Source organism: Coenobita brevimanus, unplaced genomic scaffold, assembly GCF_032717465.1.
Source record: "Coenobita brevimanus isolate Jiangsu-jjx unplaced genomic scaffold, ASM3271746v2 jjx.HiC_scaffold_149, whole genome shotgun sequence".
Lineage (NCBI taxonomy): Eukaryota > Metazoa > Arthropoda > Malacostraca > Decapoda > Coenobitidae > Coenobita > Coenobita brevimanus.
In genome coordinates this window covers 28,626-34,350 of record NW_027642330.1, presented here as the reverse complement: position 1 = coordinate 34,350, position 5,725 = coordinate 28,626, and positions in this window count along the sequence as shown.

Sequence of the window (5,725 nt, the reverse complement as noted above, 5' to 3'; positions counted from 1 at the left end):
GGATGGGGGATGATAATTGGGTGAGGAAGGTGAGAAGTGTTAATATTGGGGGTGGGGTTACGAGGAGTAGACTGAGAAAGATATGGGACAAGGTCAATGTGACCTCAGGGTTAAGGGACTGAACAGGGAGGCTACAATGGATTGAGCAGCGCGGAGAGCCGCCATTAGGTGATCAAGGCTGATGCATGCAAGAATGTTGGAGCCTTTAAAAATGAAAACGAAAACGAATTTAAAAACGATAATGAGACCTGTAGTCAGAGAAAAAAAAACCACAACAGTTTCAGTTATGAAGCCTGACCTGCAGTAAATTTAAACATGCTAAAGTAAGTGCAAAATAAATTCAGATTATGTCGGAGCAGCCCTAATGAGAGAGATCAGTGTTTGGAAACTCCCTGTACTGTTGTTTGGAGATGATACTGTGTTGTTAAGTGAAGATGAAGGGGAGCTGCAAGGCTTGGTGGATGAGTCTGGGAGAGTGTGTAAGAAATGGAATCTAAAGGTGAATGTAGGGAAGAGTAAAGGTAAGATCTTTGAGAGAAGTGAAGGCACCGAATGTACAGTGAGGTTAAATGAGGAGGAAATGGAAAATATGAGGGCATTTAAGTACCTGGATAGTGTGGTGAGTAAGGATGGAAGTTTAAAGGGTTAAGTGCTTGAAAGGGTGCAACAGGAAAGAAAGGTTGCTGGTTCTCTGAAGGCAGTAATAAGAAACAGAGAAGTGAGCATGGAAGTAAAAGAGTCGCTGCATGACAGTATTGTGATACCAACTCTAACGTATGAAAATGAAGCCCGGACCTTGGTGGTAGGACACAAGAGTGAGAGCAGTGCAAATGAGTTATCTGAGAGGAGCATGTGGAGTCACATGGAAAGACAGACTGACAAATGAGGAAGTGAAGGAGCGTTGTGGTGTGGATGTGGATGTGATAGAAAGCGATAGGAGAAATACAATGAGGTTGTTTGGCCATATAGAGAGGATGGAGAGCGAATGACTGACGAGGAGAGTGTATGTGAGTGAGGTGGAAGGGGGTAGAGGGAGGGGGAGGCCAAGGATGAGATGGAGGGATGGAGTAGAAAGGTGTATGAGACAGAAGGGTTATGAGGTGGGAGCATGGCAGTTAGAGTGGTGGGGGAAAGGGCAGCATGGAGGTGATTTGTTTGTGGCCACCCCTTACAGGATTCAAATGTCTGGCAATAGATAGACAGATCAACAGGTAACTGTTCAAAAGGAAGAATTATATAGTACTCACATGTGGAACAGTCATCTATTTTTCCAGCTTTTCCTGCTATGGGTAAAATTCTTCCAATCTGAAATAAAGAAAAACTCCCTTAAGCTGATTCAGACTCTAATGCTCTGAGAATAAAGGCCTTAATTTTAAAAATGAGAGAGAGAAGGTTACGACAGACCTCAAACATTCCGTGATCATTTGTGGAGCATCTTTCAGTATAATACACAGTGTGCCTATATGTCTTATTCCAGGGCACAACCAACAATGAGGCAGGGTTTGTAACAGCCACTGACATATTACCCCCTTCAAGGTAGAAAGAATGATAGATGACTAGAAAAGCCCTTGGTGGAAGTACTTGATCAAAAAATCTCTCACTGTCTATCAGGAAATCAGACTGACACACACATAAGTGGGCTTTCATCTCAAGTAGACATTAAACCATTAAATCCACATACTATGTAGCTGAACAGCTGATTAAAACTAGGAGCTGCAAGAATATTACCATATAACCTTAACTTCATTAATGCACATCTCAGCAGCCAAGTATTAACCTATTCCATTACACCTTAGTATTCACTCATGTTATCTATAAAGTTTTTAATATCTACACAGTTTACATAAATAACATGCAAGAGAACAATTCCATCACTGTTAACTGTCTTGTGCACCTAAACTCCATGAATCCAGGAATGTATTTCTATATTATTCATCCCACCTTCAAACTGAGACTCTGAACTGGAAGAATTTAATATAGCCTCCACCAACATCTTCACTAACAGACGATCTTCTGACGAAAATCATCGTCACGAGGTAGCAGAAAGAAAGGTTATGTTGTTGGATTCATGGGGTTAACATTATCATCTGTATCATATCAGTATTGTGTATCTTTTTAATATCAACATATCAGGTGAGCAATAATAATAATAATAATAATAATAATAATAATAAAATCAATAAAATGATCATAAAAATAATAGAGAGTGTATGTGAGTGAGGTGGAGGGGGGAAGAGGGAGGGGGAGGCCGAGGATGAGATGGAGGGATGGGGTGGAGAGGTATATGAGAGAGGGGGGTGTGAGTTGGGAGCAGGGCATTGAAATGGCGGGGGACAGGACTAAGTGGAGGCAATTTGTTTGTGGCCACCCCAAATGGGATTGAGGCGTCTGGCTATAGATCGATAGATAGATAATAGCCTCATCTTTTGATTCTCAAAAGTAACAATTCATCCTAAGTAATTCACTAGCACTCAAAACATGTTTATACCTTTAAAAGAACAGTGACACCACTCGACATACAAAGCAAACTACACTTGCAGAAATGGCAGCTACTAAACCCTGTAATAACAAATTAAAAACAAAGTAGGCAACAATAATGAAGACAAACTCTGATGAAATTAAAGGAGACTTACTGTTTCTGTTTTTGTCTGTGGCACAGGGACACAGGTGCGGGAGTTAACGATGAAGAGGATGACCCCCCAGTGCAGGGACCAATGCCCTTCGAGCCTGATGACGCTCCCTGGAAGAAAGAAGAGTCTGGCATCAGGAAGTTGTGAGTTGATATTTCTCTCTCTCTCTCTATATATATATATCTCTCTTTAGTACATATACAGTATATATATATATATCAATCAATCAATCAATCATTTCCTGTGGCACCCCATGGGATGCATAGGGTCTCAATGAACTCTCTCCACCAATATTTGTCTCTTGCCATCTCCTTCAGGTCCCACCAGCACTCCTCTCCTGCTTCTTTTTTCATTGTCCTCAACCAAGGTTTCCCTCGGCCTACCTCTACCTCTTCTTCCTCTAGCAATCCACTCTGGCACATCCTGTATTAAACAACCTTCTTTTCTGTATATGTGCCCCAGCCACTTCCAGCGAGACAGTCTCACATATTCATTAACTGGTTCCACTCTCGTAATATCCCTTACTCTTTCATTTGTAACTCTGTCTTGCCACTTTACCCCAAGAATCCTTCTCAGTATTTTATTCTCAAATCCTAATACTTTCTGATCTGTTGCAATTGTACTGTACCATGACTCATGCCTGTAAATTAAAATTGGTCTAACCATGGACTTGTAAATTTTCACTTTAGTATGTACCGAAAGCATATTATTATTCCAAACAGATTTCAACATTCCAACAGCTCGCCAAGCCTGTCTAATCCTCTCCTCAATTTCATTGTTTAATGATCCATTAGATGATACAATCGTTCCCAGATATTTAAAGTTTTCTACATTCTTCACCACATTATTCCCAATTACACAATCGATTTGGTTCTCCACGTTCATATTAATAATTTCAGTCTTTCCACAATTTATTACCAATCCCACTTTTTCTCCTTCCTCCACCAGACAATGAAGCACCCTCTGCATCTCGTAAATACTTCCGCAGATCAGTACAATATCATCAGCATAGTCCAAATCCATCAGCTTCTTATTTTCTTTCCAGTTAATTCCTGCACCTGTTCTCCTTACAGCCTTTTTCATAACATAATCCATAACCAGAACAAACAACAATGGCGAAAGAACTCCTCCTTGAATCACTCCTGACCTAACTTGAAATGGATCACTCAAAGATCCACCCACCATTACCTTACAAAAAGTACCTTCATGCAGGCTTCTAATAATATTTATAAACTTTTCTGGTATACCATAGAATCTCATAATTTTCAACATAGCTCCACGTGAAACACTATCAAACGCCTTTTCAAAATCCACAAAACACATGTTAAGTGGCATTTTCATCTCATTAGCTTGTTGCATTAGATGCCTTACAATAAAAATCTGATCATTACAACCTCGACCCTTTCTAAATCCCGCTTGTTCTTCTCTTAAAATTTTATCAATTACTGGCTCTATTCTGTTCAACAAGATTTTGGAAAAGACTTTTGCAACTACAGGTGTCAAAGTTATCCCCCTCCAGTTGCCACACACACTTAAATCTCCCTTTTTTGGTATTTTTATAATCACTCCATTTTTCCACTCTTCTGGAATTCCACCATTATCCCAAGCCACATTAAAAAGTTTCAAAAGCGCATTCATCAACTCGTCATTTTCCACCTTAAGCATTTCAGGGAATATTCCATCCTCACCTGGGGCCTTAAAATTCTTTAACTCCTTTATAGATTTTGCTACCTCTTCCAAAGTTATATCTCCTGTTTCTATCTGCAAATCTCTCTCGGCTGGCAAAATGTCCTCTTCAGCTGGGATTGGTCTATTTAGAACAGATTCAAAGTGCTCTTTCCATCTTCCTTTTATATCCAAATCTTTAGTCATCAAATTACCATTTCTATCTCGTACAGGTATTTCCTTCCTTCTCTTCTCAGTCCCAGTTAACTCCTTTATGGCCTGATACGCTGCTCTTGTGCTCTGACCATCATTTCTACTTAATTTAATTTCCGTCTCTGTCGCCTTTTCATCATATAGTCTCCTCTTATCACGTCTAACGAGTCTTTTTACTTCAGAATGTAAACTCCAATACTTTGCTCTAAGTACTTCAACTACCTGGCCATCAACATGTTGTTCTTCACTTCTTAACTTAGCCTCTTTCCTTTTCTGAATTACATTCCATGTTTCATCTGACATCCACTTTTTCCTTCTCGCTTTTCCCTTTTTCTTAATAGTAACCTTAGCACTCTCTTGCAAAACCTCTTTTACCTCTCTCCACATTTGATTAATATCATTGTCTTCAGATTCCATCAAAGTCTGCAGGACTAGAAACTTGTTTCTACATTCACACCAAAACTTTTCCCTTGTGCTCTCATCACTTCTCAGCTCATCAAAATCATAATTATTACCTCCTGTACAATTACCATTAATGTTTCTCTTAAGTTTTATTTTAATCTTTGACACAACAAGTTGATGATCACTACCTATATCTGCCCCCCTCCTTACCCAAACATCTTGCAAATAACTCCTATGCCTTCTGCTAATTGCAATGTGGTCATTCTGGTTACAATATTTACCACATGGTGAAATCCAAGTAGTCTTATGTATTTTTCTATGCTCAAAGATAGTTCCACCAATTATAAGGTCATTTGCCAAACAAAAGCTTGCAAGTCGCACCCCATTTTCGTTTCTTATACCAACACCCTCCTTACCCATACAATCTTCAAAGCCATCCCTACTACTGCCAACAATCGCATTAAAATCACCAATGCAAACTAACACATCATGTCTTGCCACTCTATTCACTACATCCTGCAGCTTCTCATAAAAGTCATCCTTCATTTCATCAGCAGCCTCATTTGTCGGAGCGTACCCTACAACCATACTGATATTACCATGGTCAGATTTTAAGCGAGCATAAAGCAAGCGCTCATTAACTGGTTCAAACTCACATAGTGCCTTGCAAGCATCTCTACTCAGCAGTAAGCCTACTCCTTGGTAATGATTTCCATCACTCCTACCAGAAACCAACATAGTATTACCATCTTCCAAATTCATTTTATCAGCTCCAAGCAACCTCGTTTCTGTCAGAGCACAAATATCCATCTTGT